We start from the raw sequence: 22883 nt of genomic DNA, 5'->3' as shown, positions 1-22883 counted from the left end.
CCCTTACTAATCACCGAGCACCAATAGCATAAGGAATACATAAAGTGGGATGTGAGTGGAAAGAAAAAGGTTGAGAACCACTGGATTAGATGTTGTGTAGCACAGCATTGAGGGATGAACAGCCTGTACTCTGTTGTACACTATTTTATGTTCAGTTAATATTGGACAATGGCAGGCAAACGGGCCTTGCTTAATTAGACAACATGATCAGCATGGTCAAGTTGGGCTGAAGGGCCTGTGGTCATGCTGTGCCACTCCCCCTCATCTGTTTCCACGCTGTAAAGCCCCATGGGTTCACTGCCAGCAAGTGGCCTGAATGCAATTTTTGTTTCCTCCTCTTCTCAGCAGCGCAGCTCCTGAGGCCGAGCGCTTCGTGGATTGTTTCGACAGATATCCGAAAACTCTCCAGGTCTAAACTGCCATAAAAGATTGAAAGGAAGCTTTGCACACACCTCGATGCAGGTGAAGCTCTTCACTTCATTAATTCCATGCTCCCAGCACACAGCTCTCTCCTGTGCTATGTTAATAATTATAATGGCAGAAAGAGCTCTGCTCTCTGACCATTGGCTCACCCTGGAGGCAAGTTGTCATTCCGGACAGTTGTCAGAAGTAGATTCAAGCACTTCTATTTTGTGAGCTGATTATTGGCTAACTGTGACCTTGTGTTTGTACTACTGAGCTCTACAAAGCCCAAGGTTAGAATAAAACAGTATTTTTTTAATGCCATGCAATAAAAACACTCAAAACTACTTGATGTCCCAAAAACGAGCTTGGCCTTCAGCATCTTTTAGCACTAGAAACGAAAAATACCATCAGGTTTGTTTGTTATCCTTGGAGCAATGCCTTGGCAGGGAGGTCATCCGAGTCCTCCTTGTGTTGGGTGCTGACATCTGATAATGGGCAGGTTTGATTTTATCACGCCTTTGTGGAATGATGCTGATAACTTTTGGGATGTTAGCAAGTCAGATTCAAATGCAAAAGCAAAGGGGAACACTCCCTTTATCAATTTCCCTTTCTGCTGTTCTGCATTCCCAGAGAGGAAAAGGAGCTGATTGGTTCTTATACGCGTGTGTGAAGAAACAAAGAGGCTCCAGTGGCCCACCACCTTATTTTCTTTAGCAGATGAGGGTGAATTGAAAGGGCTGTTGCTTTCAGGAACCTCTGTGCATATCTTGCTACTGCTGGTCAACTATCACCGTTTATATCGCAACACCCCTTGGGTTTAGCCATCTGCTACTCTTTGCCACTTGGGTACACATTGATTTACCCCTGCAGATGAGAGGGGAAAAGTTTATTGGAGATTTGAGTGGCAAGTGGTGCACCCACGAGATGAGCTGGATGCTGTGGTACAGTTATTATGGTGAAATACATTTGGACAGGTGCACGGACAGGGAAGGTCTTGAAGGATTTGGACCAAATGCCTTCAAATGGAAGAAGCTTAGGTCAGCATAGACAAGTTGGGTTGTAGGGTCTGCCTGCATGCTGCCTTGCTCCTGAACTTTAAAAAACACACAATGCTGGAGTAACTCAGCAAGGTCAATCAGTGTCCTTTATGTAGCAAAGGCAGAAACTGATGTTTTGTCTTGAACCAAAAAGTCTATCAGTCTTTTGAATTGTCCCCATTGTACCAGCCTCCACCATCACTCCTGGCAATGAACTCCAGGTACCCACCACTCTCTGGGTAAAAAAAAACTACTTCTGATACTTTGCCTAAATTTCTCTAAACACCAGATAGTCTCTGGGAAAGGGTGCTGGCGTCAACCTTATCTAAACCCCTTATAATCTTATAAACCTCCATCAAGTAACCTCTCATCCTTCGTCACTCTAAAGCCATCCCCTGAAATCCACCAATGCTGGCCAATTATTGTTGGACATTGACAAGAGAGGCATCAGATGCTGACTACAAACGAAAATCAATGGCAAAACATTTTTAGGTCAGTTGAACTAACGCAAAGTGTCAGCGTCATTACATCACTAAACATACTAAATTCAATAAAAGTTAATTTAAGTAGTGGTTCTCAACCTTGTACTTTCTACTCACATCCCACTTTAAGTAATCCCTACGCCATCGGTGCTCTGTGATTAGTAAGGGATTACTTAAGGTGGGATGGGAAGGTTGAGAATCATTGCTCTAGACCCAATTGTTACTGAAATATTTTGCTTGAGAAAAATTGTCTTTGGCCCATTTCCTTTGGAGTTCTGAAACCGTGCACATAATGAGTCAATGAGGGACAATTAAAACAGTGGTTTTCATACTTCTTTCCACCCACATCCCATCTTATGCCATCCCTGACTAATCACAGAGCACCAATGGCACAGGAATACTTAAAGTGGGATGTGAGTGGAAAGAAAAAGGTTGAGAACAACTGTTCTCAAGAAAATAACCCTGTATCTTTGCCTTTGATACTTAAAGGACATTGCTTGACCATCTTGAGTTTTTACTTCAACCACGGTATCCACAGATTTTTGTGTTTTACTGCTCCCGAACTTGATCCTTCAGGCACAATTCTCTGAATGCTCTGCCAAGGAATTATTGCTTTATGTCAGGCTCCTTTGTGAAGATCTAATTAACAAGCAATCAGCAAAGTGTCAGGACAACAATCTCTCCCTCAATGTCAGCAAGAGGAAGGAGCTGGTCACTGTCAGGTGGAATTCACTCCCTGGTCCACATCAATGGTGCCGAGGTGGAAATAGCCGACAGGTTTAAGTTCCTTACATTAAATAAAGCCAATGGCCAAGCACACATGGATGTGATGATCAAGAAAGCACACCAGTGACTCGACTTCCTCAGGAGTTTGAGGAAATTTGGCACATCACCTGCATCTCTTAACTGCTGTGACAGACGCACGGGAGGCATCACTGCAATGTTCAGGAACTGCTCCACCCAGCACAGTAAGACAATGTCGGCAGCTCAGATCATCACATAAATACCCTATCCCTCCATCCACATGTCCTTTAGCCAACTAAAGGACTTCCCGTCCCAGCCCGACTCTCCATCCCTCCCCTCCCCATCACGAAGAAGAATCAGGAGAAATCCTACATCACTGGATGGAAGAACAGGTTCTTTCCAACGACGATCTCACTGTGGGACGAATCTCACACTGTTAAAATAATGTTTTCCTATTTCCATTCAAACATCTCTCACTGTAACCCTAGACTCTGAGCTGGGGTTTATTCTGCTGAACTCATCTGTGGACTTTGCTGGATAGCACATAAAACAAATGTTTTCACTGCATCTTGATATATTTGTCAATATTCATGAACTTGATATTCCTGTGCTTGGACAAGAGAGAAGGGAAAGTTATTTTTACAATTTAATTCTCTGCAATAGAAGCACAAAACACTTGAGGGTCCTTTGGCCCATCTAATTTGTGCCAAATTATTTTTCCACCTTGTCACATTGACTTGCACGCAGACCATAGCCCTTCATACCTCTCCCATCCATGTCCCGACCTAATCTTCTCTTAAATGTCAAAATCAAAACGGCATTCACCCCTTCAACTGGCAGCTTGGTCCACACTCTCACAAACCTCTGAGTGACGAAGATCCCCCTGCTGTGCCCCTTAAACATTTTACCATTCATCTTTAACCCATGTCCGCTAGTTTTTGTCTCACCCAACCTCAGTGGAAAAGGAGGTCTGTTTGAATTAATCCTATGCTTCGCCCTATCCGAGTGATTCTCAACCTTTTCCTTTCCACTCACATACCACTGTAAGTAATCCCTATGTCATCGGTGCTCTGTGATGAGTCAGTGATTGCTTAAGGTGGTATGTGAGTGGAAAGAAAAAGTTTGAAAACCTCTGTTTTAATTGTACCTCATTCACTTGTTTTGTGCATGGTTTCAGAACTTCAAAGGAAATTGGCCAATGACAATTTTTCTCAAGCAAAATATTTCAGTAGCAATTGGGTCTAGAGCAGTGATTCTAAACCTTTTCTTCCCAATCACATCCCACCTTAAGCAACCCCTTACTAATCACAGAGCACCGACGGCATAGGGATTACTTATAGTGGGATGTGAGTGGGAACAAATAGGTTGAGAACCACTGCCCAAAAGAGTGGATTGTGGAGGGTCATGTGACCTTTCCAGCTGGAACCTAGTTAGAAGACACCTCACCTGTCAATCAAGGGTCATATCTGCCCACAGGTGTGGCTGACATGTGATTGGTCCTCACAGGTCATGTGGATGGGCCCTGTATTGTAAAAGCAGCATGCAGAGTTTATCTCTCTCTGTTCTTGATGCTGCATGGAGACTATTAATGAACGTCAGGCTGCAGGCCACAAGCAGCTCTGAAGGGCCGACAACAATAGGCCCATCCTGGATCCCGGGCCATGGGCAATGCTGGAGACCAGATTCAGTTGATATATTTGTTAGCTGTAATTAATTTATTGTTTATTAATGTGCTATGATTACTGGAGATAGAGAAGGGATTTATTCCTTGCGTTCTCAATCGGGAGTTGAGAATGTTGAGCAGCAATTTATTTTCACCTGATGGGAAGATATTTGTGTATTATTCCGGGTTAGTCTATATGAGTGTGTGCCCTTTTGTGAGTTGCCGTGTGCATAAATAAAGACCACTGTTATTTAATAATACGTGACTCGCCTTGATTCTCTTCGAACCCGTTGAACCTATTCAGCACACAACGCTCTAATCATTTTGTATATCTCTATAAAATCACTCCTCATTCTCCAATGTTTCAGGGAATATAGTCCTAACCTATGTGATGTTTCTTGTATTGTAATAAAGAAACTTGGGTTCTTTTAAAACAACTATACTTTATTAGTTATCGAACACCCGACAGTGTGGAGGTATCCATCTTGAATTGCTGAGCTGCAACAAACTCGCCTCTGACTCCCTGTAATGGTTAGGATTATCACTCCCACCTATTCAATCATTCCTGATATCTCAGCTCCTCAATCTTATTCATATCTTTCCTGTAGTTAGGTTAATTAAAATGCATGCAAATCTCCAAATTTGGCCTCACCAATGTCTTACACAACTTCATCTTAACCTACCAATTCCTGTATTCAATACTTTTGAATTAAGAAGGCCAACATGCCAAAAGATTTTTTTATGATCTGATCCACCTGTGACACCATTTTCAAAGATATATGCATCTGTGTTCCCAGATCCCTCTGTTCCATTGCATTCATCAGTGCCCTTCCGTTTACCAAGTCCTTCTTGGGTTTGTCCTCCGAAAGTGCAACACCTCACACTTGTCTACATTCAATTCAACCTGCTATTTTAGAGCCCATTTATCCAGCTGGTCTCAATCCCATTGCAAGCATTGAAAGTGTCCTTTGCTGTCCACTACACCTCCAACCTTTGTATCATCTGCAAATTTACTGATCCAATTTACCTCATTATCATCTAGATCATTGATATAGATGACAAACAATGAACACAGCACTGATCCCTGAGGCACACCACTGGCCTCCAGCCACAGAAGCATTCCTTGACTACCACTCTGGCTTCTCCTCTAGACCCAGTCTCATCCTGGATGCCAAGAAACCTTCGTGACCAACGTCTCATGCAGGTCCTTGTTGAAGACCTGAAAAAAGTCCATGCAGACATCATCCACTGCCTTTCCTTCATAAATTTTCCTGGTAACCTCCTCAGAAAACTAGAAGATTGGTTGGACATGACCTACCACCCACATGTTGACTTTCCCAAATCAGTGCCTGTCCTTGAAAGCATTCATATATCTGGTCTCTTAGAGGTTTTTCCATCAACCTACCCACTATTGAAGACAGATTCACCAACATATAATTTCCTGGATTTTTCTTGGCGCCTGTATTAAACCACGGAACATCGTTAGCTCTCCACCAATCCTCTGGCACCTCACCATTATTTTAAACATCTCTGCCAGGGCCCCTGCAAGTTCATCAACTGGCCTCCCTCAAGGGTGGCTGTTACAGCACCAGCAATTGCGACCGGGGCTCGAGTCCTGTGCTGTCTGTAAGGAGTTTGTACGTCACTCCATGTCTGCGTGGGTTTTCCCCGGGGGCTTTGGTTTTGTCCCACTGTTCAAAATGTACTGAGGGTGTAAATTAATAGGGTGTAAATTGGGCAGCACGGCTCGTGGACCAAAATGGCCTGTTACCGTGCTGTATGTTTAAATTTAAATTTAAGGTCCGAGGAAATACCTTATCTACACTTACTTGCCAGCAAGCAAGCACCACTTTCTCTGTCATCTGCACGTGGGTCCTGACCTCCCTCTCTTTTACAGACTCAGTAAAAATGCAGAAATGCTGGAGGAACTCAGCAGGTTTCACGGTGTCCGTAGGAGGTAAAGATACATGACCGACGTTTTGGGCCTGAGTCCTTCTTCAACATATGATCAGACATATGATATGAACAGGCAGTTGCCTGAATGGAAAGGCTGGCAAAATGAAAGAAAGGGCAGGGGAAGGAGCAGAGGTCAAGAGGCAAAAAGCAATAATTGGATATGGATGTGGACAGATGAAAATTAATTGCACAGAGCTGGGAGAAAGGGGACAGAGGAAAAAGATTCAGTGTAAGTCTCCCAAGTTAAAGCAGACACAAAAACTGAGAGAGGCCCCCATCTCTTTTGGCTTCATGCATGACTGACCTCTCTGATCTTCATGGGGACCAATTTTATCTTGTTTTGGGAGATGGTATCAAAAAGATGAACTCACACTCACGGATGTGAGGGATGCTATAGAGCGTGAAAACAAGCCTCCTGTTCCACCCAAATCCATAGAGAACTACCTGACACAAACCTGACATGAATCCTGTGTTTTTTTTTAGATTCTCCTCACACTTCCTTCAGATCTGCATGGATTCCTTCATTCACTGACACGCTGGTGGCAGGTTATGGCTGTTGGTTGACTTACTGAACTGTGGGTCTTTGGGGATGTGAAAAGGAGCCCTGCATTGTACCAGCTTCGTGCAGATCAGGACAGAACCCGGGTCACTGGAGCTGTGAGATCATGGCTCTGTGTCACCTCTGCTACAGTTTTTCACTTACTCACATGGTCAAAATCCAGCCCACTTCAGGATGGAGTTTTTTTTTTGCTTAAGTGAGATTCAGGACAATTTGGCTTGGACTGCATTTGTGTAGTGATTGAACTGAAAGGAGTGCAGGGCATCACCTGGCCTTTGAACAATAAACCAAGATTGCACACTCATTTGCTCTGCACTTCCCACAGCTCTCCCTCAAAGCATTGAGGAGGAAGATCTGCATGGGGAGAGTGCAAAGGGCACAGCGTTCCGAGGGGGTGCGGTTGCGGTTGGAGTAAGTGAGGTGAGTGGTGAAGTCAAAATGGTGGATCTCTCAGCAGATGTTGGAAATAAAAAGATTCAGAGTGGGGAGGGAGCCAGAATGAGGTATCAAAGAGGAGGAAGAAGGGTTAAGGTGGGAGAAGGCCTCATTGCAACACTGTCTTTGCCTTCGGATGGACAATATCCGACGTATAGCATGAAAATTGCATTTTTATGTTTTATTGAATGATGTTAAAAGGAACCTTGAACCTTGAAACTTGAAATATTTTTCTGAACAACACTTTTGTGTATTGCACTCAGCTCCAGTGGCTACTTTCCCATTTAACTCTGCACATCTGTACTGTGTCTTACTTGCTGTACTTTGTGTGGGAGATCCAGCTGAACTGCTCAAAAACAAACTTTGCCACTTCACCTTGGCACCTAGAACAATAAAATGGAGGAATGTCTCAATCACAATGGGATGTTGTGTAACTTGGTGGCATTATCATTTATTTAATGTAGGGCCAGAAAATGCTGAGGAAACTAAGCAATTCCAGGACTCTCTGGAGAGAAAGAGTGAGGAGAGAAGAGGGAAAGAGAGAGAGAGTGAGCATAAGAGACAGGTGACTGGAGTGGATGGAATCTGAGGCCAGACTCAATCTGCTGAAGGAAGATTTTTATCTCAGAGCTTTACACTGTGCCTGGGTACATGTGGAAATAAATATAACTTGGCCTTTGAAATTCCTGTGCTTGGAACTGGGTGACAAGCAGCAAAGAGTCTTGGTTCGAAACCCCTCCCATTCCTGTGGTCCCACTTGGGCTGCTGGATCCACTGAGTCCCTCCAGCAAGTTGTGCTTGGCTGGAAAGAGAGAGACAGTTGATATTTCAGATCAAAGAGCTGCAATGTTGACTCAGTTTCTGTCTCCATCAAGCTCTTGGGAGTCATTTTGTATTCATTTGTTCTGTCGCCTCTACTCTGGAGACAGTACCTCATTCCTATCCTGCCCTTTAACCACTGGTTCGACGAAAACAATCAGGAAATCCAGGAGCTGCTGGCAAAGAAGCGAGCTGCCCACCAGCCTCACCTTGCAAAGCCGTCCTGGCCAGAGAAGAAACAAGCCTTCCGTCGCGCATGCAGCCATCTTCAGCGCAAACTCCAGGAGATCCAAAATGAGTGGTCGACTAGCCTCGCCAAACGAACCCAGCTCAGTGCGGACATTGGCGACTTCAGGGGTTTTTATGAGGCTCTAAAGGCTGTGTACGGCCCCTCACCCCAGGTCCAAAGCCCGCTGCGCAGCTCAGACGGCAAAGTCCTCCTCAGCGACAAGATTTCCATCCTCAACCGATGGTCATAACACTTCCAATCTCTTTTCAATGCCAACCGCTCAGTCCAAGAATCCACCCTGTTCTAGCTCCCTCAACAGCCCTTATGGCTAGAGCTGAATGAGGTCCTCAACCGGGAAGAGACATATAAGGCAATTGAACAACTGAAAAGTGGCAAAGCAGCAGGTATGGATGGAATCCCCCCAGAGGTCTGGAAGGCTGGCGGCAAAACTCTGCATACCAAACTGCATGAGTTTTTCAAGCTCTGCTGGGACCAAGGAAAGCTGCTTCAGGACCTTCGTGCTGCCATCATCATCACCCTGTACAAAAACGAGAAATCAGACTGCTCAAACTACAGGGGAATCACGTTGCTCTCCATTGCAGGCAAAATCTTCGCTAGGATTTTCCTAAATAGAATAATACCTAGTGTCACCGAGAATGTTCTCCCAGAATCACAGTGCGGCTTTCGCGCAAGCAGAGGAACTACTGACATGGTCTTTGGCCTCAGACAGCTCCAAGAAAAATGCAGAGAACAAAACAAAGGACTCTACATCACCTTTGTTGACCTCACCAAAGCCTTCGACACCGTGAGCAGGAAAGGACTTTGGCAAATACTAGAGCGCCTCGGATGCCCCCCAAAGTTCCTCAACATGGTTATCCAACTGCACGAAAACCAACAAGGTCGGGTCAGATACAGCAATGAGATCTCTGAACCTTTCTCCATTAACAATGGCGTGAAGCAAGGCTGCGTACTCGCACCAACTCTCTTTTCAATCTTCTTCAGCATGATGATGAAACAAGCCATGAAAGAACTCAAAAATGTAGACGCTGTTTACATCCGGTACCGCACGGATGGCAGTCTCTTCAATCTGAGGCGCCTGCAAGCTCACACCAAGACACAAGAGCAACTTGTCCGTGAACTAATCTTTGTAGACGATGCTGCTTTAGTTGCCCATTCAGAGCCAGCTCTTCAGCGCTTGACGTCCTGTTTTGCGGAAACTGCCAAAATGTTTGGCCTGGATGTCAGCCTGAAGAAAACTGAGGTCCTCCATCAGCCAGCTCCCCACCATGACTACCAGCCCCACAACATCTCCATCGGGCTCACAAAACTCAAAACGGTCAACCAGTTTACCTACCTCGGCTGCACCATTTCATCGGATGCAAGGATCGACAACGAGATAGACAACAGACTTGCCAAGGCAAATAGCGCCTTTGGAAGATACACAAAAGAGTCTGGAAAAACAACCAACTGAAAAACCTCACAAAGATTAGCGTATACAGAGCCGTTGTCATACCCACACTCCTGTTCGGCTCCGAATCATGGGTCCTCTACCAGCATCACCTACGGCTCCTAGAACGCTTCCACCAGGGTTGTCTCCGCTCCATCCTCAACATTCATTGGAGCGACTTCATCCCTAACATCGAAGTACTCGAGATGGCAGAGGCCGACAGCATTGAATCCACGCTGCTGAAGATCCAGCTGCGCTGGGTGGGTCACGTCTTCAGAATGGAGGACCATTGCCTTCCCAAGATCGTGTTATATGGCGAGCTCTCCACTGGCCACCGTGACAGAGGTGCACCAAAGAAGTGGTACAAGGACTGCCTAAAGAAATCTCTTGCTGCCTGCCACATTGACAACCGCCAGTGAGCTGATATCGCCTCAAACCGTCCATCTTGGCGCCTCACAGTTTGGCGGGCAGCAACTTCCTTTGAAGAAGACCGCAGAGCCCACCTCACTGACGAAAGACAAAGGAGGAAAAACCCAACACCCAACCCTAACCCACCAATTTTCCGTGTCTGCCTGTCCCGCATCGGACTTGTCAGCCACAAACGAGCCTGCAGCTGACGTGGACATTACCCCTCCATAAATCTTCGTCCGCGAAGCCAAGCCAAAGATATGCGGCCTGTTCAATTAAAATAAGATCTTCTATTTCCAGTGCATTCTCAGGCCAGAATTCACCATGAGGTGGTTTGCTTCCATTGTGTGGGAGAAGCTCATGACCACGAATGTGCATGGAACAAGTTTCACTTTGTCTTTTTGCAGTCCAGAGCTGAGGCTGTGTAGGTCTTGCAGGAAGGGACATGGACTGCTTCATTGTTTGAACTGCTCCTACCCAATCCAATAACACCGTGTGTTCACTTTGAAGCTCGGCATTGATTGGTTTTCCTCATCCCCACAAGCTTCAAAGAGAGGCTTCTTAAAAATCAATACCATTTCCAAAGTAAAGAAGAATATGTTACTTTTTCTTTAAGAGCAAAGAAAGAAGTAATGCTGATAAAGGGATTCAACTTGAAAGTGGAACAAAGCAGAAAGAAGGTAACAATTACTGCACAGTGGATGGTGGATTGAACCTTCCTACATCATGGTCATCGGGTGGGGGAGAGTAACAGGAAGTGGCCCATTTTAACTCAGAAGAGAAGACCGTACCACCCTATTGTCTCTCCAGTCAATATGATTAGAGTTGATTTCTTTCCATGATCACAACTCCTGTTTGCTTTCCAATCCCTGTCACTTCCATTCTTGAGATGTCCAACAATCTATTTCCTTATGCTTGAATATAATGAGTTTGCATCTCTGCTTTCTGCGTTTGAGAATTTCAGTTTCTCAGCCTTCTGGTGAAAGCAAGAACCTTCATGCCAGACGTAAGCTGCCAAAACCATTATCTTGAGATCGTGGTTCCAAATTCTCGATTCTCCTGCCACATTCTGGCCCCGCAGAACATCTGCAGAGTAGGAGCCCAATCTGTTCAATCTAGTTTCAACGTGCAAATGTTCCATGTCTCCATGGGTTAGATCCAAGCCACAACAAAAAACAAATTTGCCCACATGTGCGAGCTGATAAGAGGCACAGACCACTTTGGACTCAAGTCAAAAAGGGCAACACTGTCGCCTCCTTCATCAGATTCCAGTCTGTGAGAAATTACAGGATAACAATTACAGTGGGTAAAATTTAATGATAATAGGTACAAGGAGAGAAATAAAATGGAAGATTGAGAGGCTGGGTTCGTGTAAGAGACAGCGATTAAAAAGTTAGTTAGCAAGTAAACTTCAGATGCGTCAGGTTAAAACCTAAAGATCCCCTGCAGTTATGGGAGACAACAGTTCGAGTCGGCTCTCAAGCATCCAGGGTGAAGGAGGGGAGTACAAAACACTCGTGATGCAAAGGATGATGCAAGACAGGTAAACACACACTGTGCAAGTTCACGGAACTCACTACACTAATTTGTACACGAGAGTAGTTTAAAACTGGCCGCCACTTCCCAGCTTTTCAGAATCTTAAAGTTTCCCATCAATGGTCAAAATCGCTGTTACGATCCATGTGTAACAAGCAGCAATAGACAATCATTCAGTGTTTCATTTTCAAAAACTAATTTTATTTCTAACTCTTAAACCATCCTTGACGCAAAATCTATCCTCAACTATGCGCAGAGGTGTGTGTGTGTGTGTGTGTGTGTGTGTGTGTGTGTGTGTGTGTGTGTGTGTGTGTGTGTGTGTGTGTGTGATATAACTAAACCATGACAGTCCAAGCCAAAAATCTAGAAAGTTACTTCAAAGTTCAGTCTTTCAAATTCAGTGTTGAAGTGTAAGTCTTTGAACTTTGATCCCTGAATTAATGTTGAACTGATGGGAAGACTGGAGTTGTGGCTGTGACAGACCCAGAAATTCTTCTTTGGAGAAATGCTCAAAATGCTCATCCACACGAGCTGTGGTCATAACACTCCCGGTCCTTTCGTCGGCGAGACTCGAACTTTCCAAGACCCTGGCACCGGTCTCTCCAAGTGACCTTCACTGTTAGTCACAATCAAAATGAAGCACTTTTCTTCCCAAAAGACCCACCAGGCATAGGTTAATCCACCCAAAAGGCCCAGTCATTCACAGTGCGTGGTTTACTCTGAATTCCACAAAAATGGCTGCCATGGGAACTGGTTCGAAGAGTTGCTTCAGCAGAGAATGTTCAGCAGTCAGCATGGTTCTCCCTTTGCAAAATCACAGTGTCTTTACAATTGTAAATAGAAGAGACTGTGACAAACCTTCCCTCAGTTCTTCCAATGTATCGAATTATTGCTGGGCTGTGACTTGTGTTGTGCTTGGTGCTTGTGTGAATGTTAAATGTTAACTGTGACCATTCAGTTCCTCCTGTCTGTACTATCCCTTACAGTTTTTCACTAAAACAGGAGTTCGTAATAGCGCATATTCTAATTTACAAAGGTTAACATCTATATTTACATTCCAAGCAAGCTCATAGGGTATGGAACTACTGTCTAAATAAGCTCAATGAGATTCATTTCTTGCTGCAGTTTCATTGAGCTGGTGCACTCAGGGCCAGCGCTATCATTAGGCAAACTGGGCAGACCTCAGAAGGGCGCTGTGGAAGAGTGCAAATTGTGCCCCACAATTCAGGTAGGCCGAGGGGAGGATTCAGAGTCGGCGTGAGGACCTCCAGTGTAGGCTGAAGTGAAGGTTCAGAGTCGGGCATCAGGAGGTCCGGTGTGCACCTGTAGCAGACTGCCGAGGGGAGGGTTTGGAGTTCGTGTTAGGAGCTCCAGTGTCACCTGTATGTCAACTGCCAAGGGGAGGATTTGGAGTTGGCATCAGGAGCTTCGGTGTGTACCTGTAGGTTGACTGCCATGGGGAGTCTGGCTGTTTGAGTAAGTGAGATATTTACATTTATTGTTCAAATATATCTAACATTGAGCAATTTATGAACACTTCATCAAGAAACATCAGTCAGTCCATGTCAAGACCCGTTTTAGAGAATCATAATACATGAGAAGAGGGACCAAGAAGATTTGAGACCAAAATGGTCCAGGGTAACTCGTTAAGGATAGCTCAGGACAGTTACTAGCTGATGTCTAATAGCAGAATAACTATCAATATTCATAGGAGAAATAAAAATATATAAATTCTAATAAAAAAATCAACTCCATGCTATTTTTGTCATTATATTAAAGTTGTCAAAGTTTCTTAAAACATGAGAACTTCAAAAGGCAGACTAACAGAAAAGCATTCTTGAGTTCCCATGTGTAAAGTCAATGCTGAAATTACAGTTACATTTTGCTCAGGGTTCTCTATCAATGTATTGCGAATTCTCACAGTCATTGTGTGTAATATGGAGAAACTCTCCTTCCAGGCAGTTCTTAAAGAGACATGTAATGAACTTGATTATTACTCAAGTCGATGCCGTTGTCCAGTGGGACAATGAAATGAGCGACTACCCCACAACTCCAGTGATCCGGCCTCTGCCCTGAACTCTGGCCTTGTCTGTGCACAGTTTGCACATTCTCCAGTGACCATGGGAGTTTCCTCTGAATGCTTCAGTTTCCTCTCGAATCCAAAAGAAGTGATGAAGGGTCTATTTCTGGGCATTTATGTTGTGCTACAATATTTTAAGCAACACACAATGCTGGTATGAGGCACCAGAAATGAAAGGTGCCCAGCCCATCTTTACTAAGACACCTCATTTCAATAGGCAATAGGTGCTGGAGTAGGCCATTCAGCTGATTGAGCTAGCACCACCATTCATTTAGATCATGGCTAATCTTCCACTATCAGTACTCCTGTTCCTGCCTTCTCCCCATCACCTTAATTTTCCTGTCCATAGGAACCTTACCTAACTCCTTCTTGAACTTATCCAGAGAACCCACCTCTACCACCCTCTGTAGCAAAGAATTCCATAGACAAACAACTCCTTGGGTAAAAAAATATTCATCTCTGTCCCAAAGGGCCTTCCCTGTTTTCTTATACTATGGCCTCTAGTCCTAGTCTCACCTGACATCAGGAACATGTAATCAGTTTCTATTGTGTCTATTCCCTTAATAATCTTATACATCTCAACCAAATCTCCTCTCATCCTTCTAAATTCCAACGTATACAACCCCAGTTTATCCAACCTTTTGGCATTTGTCCATCCCGCCATCCCGTGAACTAACCCTGGCATGAAATCAAAAATGAATTAAGGCTGCCCCATCTTCACCCAGCCTTGCACCTCATTATGAAATTTTGGCAGTTTTGGACCTGAGGTAGGTCAAGGGAAATGGGGTTAGTTCAATAGAATGACATTGAGGTAAAATATCAGGAGAGCAGTGTCGGTTGCATTGAAGACTGTGTTAGTGGGGGAGAGGGTTTTCCCTTCAATGGCCCCTCTCTGCAGTTAATTTTGAGGATGACTAGCACCTTTTTTTCTCTGGGGTGGCAATAACAAATACCAGAGTTCATCTATTTAAGAAGAATTGGAGAAATTTAGGTCCTTTACGGGAGATGTCAGAGATAGGTTGACTCTGAGATATGCTGGTACAATTGGGGCATTTAAAAGACTCTGGGCCAGACACATAGATGTAAGAAAGGGGAATGCAGTAAATGAACTCAGATGCCTGTTCGAGATGAAGGCCCATTACCTTAGAAATGATAGTTGGCAGTAATAAGGAGAAATGTTTCAGAAACTCATATATTCCAAATTTAATTTCATCAACCAATACCCGTCTTACTTACACCATGGCCAATCATTAAAACAATCGTAAAAAGATACTCAGCCAATTACAAATCACTTAATCTTTCATTGCTATTAATTACGTGAACAGCAATAGCTACTCTCTTGGGCCTAAAGGATATCTCTGTGTTCACTTAGAGGAGTTAGTGATTTTAAGAACTGCTGCATCTTGATTGAGTAGCAATGCTGAGTTGATGACTGGAAAATAATAGTGTTGGCATACATTACATGCCCATTACATTGTGACGAGCAGATGACAATATATCTAACTTGTGACAACAAGTTGTGCAGTCAGATTTGCAAATGGAAATGAGAAGTGCCAAACGGGCTGCAGGAATTTCTCCGCGTTGAACTGTAGGTGGGGGTGACCTGACAGAGGTGTACAAGATGAGGAGAGGCATTTATCGTAAGGATGGCCAGAGAGGTTTTCCAAGAGCTGAAATGGCTGATGCAAGGGAATGTCACTTTAAGGTGCTTGGCAGTAAGTACAGCGGGATGCAAGAGGTAAATGGTTCACACAGAGTGTGATAAGTGTGTGGAATGCACTGCTGGCAATGGTAGTGATGGCAGGTACATTAGGATCTTTTGAAAGGCGATTGGATACATACATGGAACTGAGAAAAATGGATGGATGTGCAGCAGGGAACAGAGAACATGGAACACTACAGGACAGCACAGGGCCTTCAACCCTCAATGTTGTGCTGACCCACATATTCCTTAAAAAAATTACTAAACCCTCCCTTCCCGTAACCCTCTATTTTCCTTCCATCTAAGAGTCTCTTAAATGTTTCAGCCTTCTCCACCATCCCCTGCAAGGCATTCTGGGCACCCACATCTCTCTGTGCAATAAACACTTACCCCTGATGTCTCCTAATACTTTGTACACGTTCTCTGGTGTTTGCTGATCCTGCCCTGGGTAACAGGTGCTGGCTGTCCACCCTATCTATGCTTCTCATAACCTTGTAGATCTCTATTAAGTCTCCTCTCATCCTTCTACACTCCAAAGAGAAAAGTCCCAATTCTGCTATCCTTACCTCATAAGAATTATTTTACAATCCAGGCAATAAATCTCCTCTGCCCCCTCTCCATAACTTCTACTTACTTATTCTACTTACAGTTGTTATAGTAAGTTATTCAAGATTCAGTGTCATATTACATGAAATTTATTTTTGCCTGCTGTAAGGCAGACAGATTTGCCACCACCAGAGGCGCCTCTTACAGCCAGAGAGAGCGAAGCAAAAGAGATATCCCCCCCAGAGTCACTGAGTATCCGTAGATTCACCTCCAACCCACAGCCACACAGAGTCCAGTCCAAACCATTGGCGACCCGAGCTCCAGATCCGAACCTCCGACATGGTCAGGAACCCATCAGTACCCTTGACACCTTCTTGCATCCCGGTTCTGATACCTGGTACCCCTACAGCCAGTTCGAGGCAGTCTCCAGCAGTCCGCACCCAGTGCGAATCTCCCGACAGGAGTCGCCAGCAGCCCACCGCATGCACTGGTCCCTCAGCTGCAGAGTCCCCTCACTGGTTCGCCGCCCTGGTCACCGACCCCATGGGTCACCTCCTCCACGTCTCCCTCTCAGACGGCATGTGATCTTCCCATCCTCAACTCCCCATTTCCTGGTGCTGCTGCTGAATGATAGGTGCCGCCATCTTGGGTGCAGCCCATGGTCACGGAATTTTGATAAAACTACCATCGGCTCCCTCATTGGGCCATTCACGGCCCATGAGGGGCCGATGGCAGTGGGTGGCTGAACCCCGCGGGAGCACTGCATCGCCGCTGCTAGTACATTGGCTCTGACAGCGCCACCATTATTAGGTCAGCACGACACTGTGGGCCAAAGAGTCTGCATTGTGTTGTAGATTTCAATGTCCTTTGAAAATATTTGCAATTGACATCTCTTCCTGTCAGAACAGAGGGACAGATAGCATTTTACAGATCTTTGTTGACATGTCACTGCTGGATGGGTTGGCAACCACATAGAGGCAGAACTAATGGTTGGATGCAGAGGTCTGGACCCATCTCAGAGCTCAAGATGCTGCCATCAGAGCAGGGGATAGAATGACACTAAGCTCAGCCATGGCTGAAGTCTCCTGTGCAATCCGGAAGCCAAAGTGGAGGACACCAATTACACGAGGCGCATATGGCAAGGGGTCAAGACTATAATAGATCACAAGACAACTTTGCGATTAAGGACAATGACACCTCCCTTCCGGACAGGCTGAACACCTTCTATGATGCCAAAGAAAGCTCCATGTTCCCCTGATGAAATGACATCTGAGGGGAGGACTCAAACAAGGCAGCGGGACCAGACATTGTATCTGGTTGGGTGTTGAAGGACTGTGCAGACCAATTGACGGAGGACCTCACAGGCATCTTCAGCACCTCAATGCTGCAGTCCATCATTCCTGCAGGGTTCAAGACAGCCACCATCATTCTGGTACCCAAGAAAGTGACAATAACAGGCCTCAATGACGATTGTCCTGTAACACTGGCCTCCACCATTATGAAATGCTTTGAGCATTTGGTGATGGAACGCATCAAAGCACACCTCCCAGAGATGCTGGATCCATTTCAATTTGCCAAGAGAAGAAACCATTCCACAAATGATGCTTTGCCTTGTCGCTTCACCCTGTCCTGGCCCACATGGAGAACAGCTCCTCATATGGCAGGCTGTTGTTTGTTGACTTCAGCGCGGTAAATAATGCAAACATTCCCTAAGGGCTGGTGGAGAAGCTGTCCTTGCTGGGACTCAACACCCCTCTCTAGAACTGGATCCTGGACTTCCTAATGGAAAGACCGGATCTGTCCAGATCAGTACAGAATGTCGAGTATTTTAACGCTGCGAACTGGTGCATCTCAGCCCTGTGTGCTCAACCCTCTCATGTTCACGCTACTGACTCACGACTACATCTCCAGATCCAGCTCCAAAAAGGTCATCAAGTTTGCAGATGACACAAAAGTCGTCGGCCTCATCAACAACGATGACTAGAGGGGGAAAATCTCGCAAAATGGTGCAAGTGTAGCAACCTGAGTCTCAACGTGGACAAGACGAAAGACATGATCATGGACTTCAGGAGGACCAGGAATGACACTCTTCCATTACACATCAGTAACCTAAAGGAGAGAGAGTGGAGAGGACCAAGTTCCTTGGAGTTCACTTAACAAGTGGCCTATCATGGACACAACTCCTCACTTGTCAGGAATGTGCAACAGTGACTGCACTTCCTAGAAGACTGAAGTGGGCAAGGCTACCGGCCACCATTATGTCAACCTTCTATAGAACCTCTATCAAAAATGTCCTGGCCGGCTGCATCACTGTGTGGTACAGTTGCTGCAGACAAATAGATCGGAGGTCAATCCACAGGACCACAAGAGGGGCAGAGAGGATCACTGGAGTCTCTCTCCCCCCTCATTGAAATGATCGACTGGGATTGTTGTCTGAAGATGGACGCTAAATCATTGAGGACTGCATCCACTCTCCACACAACATCTTTCAGCTGCTCCCATCATGGAAGAGATACAGGAGGATCAGAACCAGCACCACCAGGCTGAGGAACAGCTTCTTCCTACAAGCAATGCTGAACAACCAAAGAAACTGCTCACACTAATCATCTAAGATTCATTTACTCAAAACAATATTTATTTTTTATTTGTAAATATAAATACTTGTCCTGCATAGGTATTGCTTGCCTGTATGTGTGTTACATCCGGTTGTGTGTCTGTACCGAGGACCGGAGAACACTGTTTCATTGGGTTGTACTTGTGCAATCGGATGACAATAAATTTGACTTAACTAATCTTCTTGGAGGAAGTGCAATTATCGTCATCACATTTTGTTGAGATCTTGTCAGTACTGGCAAGTTGGACTGAAGGGCCTTTATTAATGTTGCCAAACTCCCACTGCTTCAGCAGTTGCTATTAGGCCCATTCATGCCAGGCCAACACCTTGAGGCTGGCTGTAAGTGCAGAGGGTAAAATATAAACTTACCTTTAATCTAGCGTCTTGTAGAGCCCTCCAGAGCCAATGGAGGTGAGGCAACTGTTGTCATGGTGCCAGCCGTCATGTGCATGGCAGAGCAATGGCCATCTTCCCTACCCATAATCCCCCATGCAGCTGGAACTGCTCTGTGTTTCCCAGATTGGTTTTCAGTTACATAGGGGATTATGGGTAGGGAAGGTGGCCATTGCTCTGTCATGTTTGGAGCTGCTGACAAGTGGCCCTGAAGACCAAAGTTGCCCAGTGAGGTTCTGAAGCAGGCACTGGGGCTGTCACAGCCCGCACCGGCTGCCCCAGCCCTAACGGCTCCCACCAGCCACCCCTGCCCTGACAGCTCCCGCCCCTGCCCCAAGAGGGTCATGGAAGGAGAGGGGTGAGTGGATGGGAGAGAGAGAGAGAAGATGGATTGCTAGCTCACGGCGTCATCGTGACATTATTAACATCCCCCCTCGCTGTACATTCATATGAGGTGGTCACCGATGATCCTTCCCTATGAGGGATTGCAGTCAGCACCTTGGAGCTAGCCATGGTGCATTCATAGAGGTAAGTCTCCCAGAGTAAGACCAGAGAATCTCCACCTTAACACTCGGGCTTTTTCACTGCATGAAAGGGCCTATTGCTTGATCAGGGTCAAGTTACGACGCTCCTTTCTCAAAGCACCAGTGCCACTCATGTGGCCTCTTTGAATTATCCACACATCAGGTGTTTGAGAGTGTGGTGATATGTAATTATACCACTAGGTCACCAGGGGTCACGCCAGTGACCTTGTATATAAAGCAATCCAGAGCTACAGTCTCGCCTACCAGGTTTGTCTTGCCAGAGAGACAAGACTTCTAAGTGTACCTATTACTTTATTAAAGCTGTCTGATACTCGCACTGCTGGTGTGGTTATTGTCAGTACAGAGAGACTGTCACACGGGTCATGGTAACAGGACTGCAGATGGCATTCCTCCCCTCACCACCCCCAAAGCCCTTTGCAGTAGCTGTACCCGAGCTTGAATGCGTTTCTCCGCACAAACCCCTTCAGCCTGGCAGAAATCATCTCACGGACATCTCATTTGATGGTACGATGAATGTTATTTACAACAGAGAGTAATAATATTGTGATTCCTGCACGTCGATTTCAAAATTAAGGAAGCTGGCACCATACACGGCATCCACTCATAATGCATGTCCTCCATTAATGTCAGCAGCAAATACTTTGGACTAAGCACCCTTTCCGGCTGTTGACAATTGGTGAAAAGTGACAGCATTAGATTTAACTGTGGCTGCATCCAGTTGAAAGCTGGACACGGGAAAGTAATGGGCATTTGTGAGATGGCTGATACAACTGCTAAAATAGAAAAATCAATCTTCTCGCATTATCTTCCAGAGAAAGCACATCATACCGCACTCTGAACCCTCTCACAGTGGAAGATTACTGAAAGCACAATAAAAGTGGTGCATGGCTCTTCTGATCTCCACGGACAACACATGCCCCCTAGGGCTTGCTCCACTTTCCTCTGAGCTTTAGACTAGTGGTTTTCAAACTTTTTCCTTCCATCACATCCCACCTTAAATAATCTCTCTGCTGTCAGTGCTCTGTGGTTAGTAAGGGATTGCTGAAGGTGGGATGTGGGTTGAAAGAAACAATTTGAAAACCACTGTTTTAATCGTACCTAATTGAATCGTTATGTGCATGGTTTCATAAAGGAAATGGGTCAATGACAATTTTTCTTAAGCAAAATGTTTAAGTAACAATTGGGTCTGGAGCAATGATTCTTAACCTACCTTCCTACTCACATTCCACCTTAAGCAATCCCTTACTAATCACAGAGCACCTTGATGCACTATCAATAACTTCAAAGGCTTGAAGTTGTAGAAAAACTGATCAGCTTTTATTCACAACAGACACCAAGCTGGTCGGCTGTCCTGGTCCGAGGAGAGGGCTGAGGCACAGTCACCTTTATTCAGGGGTCAGTGGGAGTAGCCTCAGGCATGGTCAAGCACATCCAAACATACATACAGTGGTTTACCACACACCAATGGCATAGGGATTACTTGAGGTGGCATGTGAGTGGAAAGAAAACGGTTGAAACCCATTGCTTTAGACATTAATTTCCACCTGACCGGGACAAGTGTGATCTTTTTGAGGACGAGGTGGGCCGTGGTCACAGACCTGAACTTCAACTTGGGATGGAGTCACAGCCCAGAAACAGGCCCTTCAGCCCAAATCATACAGGCTGACAATGCTGTCCACCTATCCTTGACCTGGTTGCCTGCATTCGCCCCAAATTCCTCAAAACCTTCGCTTTTCGCATTCCTGTCCAAACAATATAATTGTTCCCACCCCAACTGCTCCCATGGGCAGCTCATTCCACATACCATCACATTCAGATCCTTATCTTTCCACTCTTTTATTGAACTGATGCCCTGTGAGAAACAAACTGTGACTATTAACTTATTGGTTTTATTTCTCCCACCCCTCAGGGAGTATCAACACAGTCTATCCAGACCCTCCTCGCATCTCAAGCCCTCTAATTCCAGTAAGAGCTTTGTGAATCTTTTCTGCCCCCTTTCAGCTCAATAGCACCCTTCCTATAATTGAGAAAGCAGAGCACTCCCAGTGTGGTCCCACCAATTCCTTGTCGTGGCCTCCCAACTCCTGTGCTCTACACCAAGACCCGCGAGGGCAAGCACGCCAAGAAACATCCTGCCTACCAGGGCCGTCAGGGCAAGAAGAGGTGGTGCTCATTTGAGAGTCAAGTGAGACCCCCCCCCACCATGCAAATGAGGCCGATTGAAAACCATAGGTTTAAATTAATTTCAGCAGTGCTGGTGTCGAGGGTTGTAGGGGGTGCTGTGGGTGGATGAATCCGAGTGCTGGTGGTAAGACGGTCAGCTGTGGGTGGATGAATCCGAGCGCTGGTGGTAAGACGGTCAGCTGTGGGTGGATCAATCCGAGCGCTGGTGGTAAGATGGTCAGCTGTGCTACCAATAAAAGCACAGCAAGAGGGATTGCTGAGGGAAATTGTTCCAAATGCCCAGAAATAAAGAAGTGCTGCTCCAAATGCTGGATTATCAGGCATTAACTTGTGTGAGGCAGGATGTATTGAGGGCCACTGTAATAAATCATCTAAAAATGCTTCCAAATTGCATTTGAAATTGTTGGCTTCTCATTTATACCTTACTCTCCATTGGCAAACTGTTTACTTTTCCAAATTCTTTTCTCTGCACTTTTTTTCTTCTTTATCGACAGGAGTTAATTTTAAAAAGAATACTAATGTTTTTAAGGTATAACCAGAAACACCCCAAATACACACTACTGCAAGATATGGATCATTTAGCTTCCCATCATAATGTAGTGCTCTACCTAAACCAGGATTGTCATCTTTAGTCATGTCCAGATTTGATGTGCAGAAGGATGAGATACTGAACTTTCTGAACTGCTCATGGGGAGAGGAACATGAGCTGATTGCTTCCCAAATTCTGGTAGTTCCACCTGCAGACATGAGTGCTTCACTCCTGAAAATTGTCAATTGACCAATTTCCTCCCTCCCACCCCCCCCCCCCCCCCACCACTCCTCGCCTTTAGAAATTTCAGAAAATTTGCATCAAGTTGGACTTTTGTAAATCAGGTCTTCCCTAATATGTGTGATTCTTCAAAATCCGTTGGGTAAATTCCTAACAGATGTTCCCAATTCATAGATGGCACAAAGTTTTGAATCTAAGTAATCTGTGAGGAGGACAGGGTCCCACATGGTGAGCTGATTCAGAAGGAGAAAATGCATGGGATCCATGCTGAGTTGAAAGTTTAACCGGGAATTGGGGGGCTCATCAGTGTTGGAAGGGTGGTATTCCAGC

At 45.3% G+C, this 22883-nt stretch overlaps 1 protein-coding gene across 1 annotated transcript in view; it reads right to left on the bottom strand.

The window, feature by feature from the left end:
* The window catches only part of LOC138736174 (CUB and sushi domain-containing protein 1-like), a 2349200-nt gene that overhangs the window by 1697942 nt on the left and 628375 nt on the right, over positions 1-22883 (bottom strand). The gene's annotated exons all lie outside the window — the stretch shown is intronic.

This window comes from Narcine bancroftii, chromosome 6 (assembly GCF_036971445.1).
Source record: "Narcine bancroftii isolate sNarBan1 chromosome 6, sNarBan1.hap1, whole genome shotgun sequence".
NCBI classification, from domain to species: Eukaryota; Metazoa; Chordata; class Chondrichthyes; order Torpediniformes; family Narcinidae; genus Narcine; species Narcine bancroftii.
The sequence above is the reverse complement of the archived record's forward strand: the minus strand, read 5'-3'. Positions and strand labels throughout refer to the sequence as shown.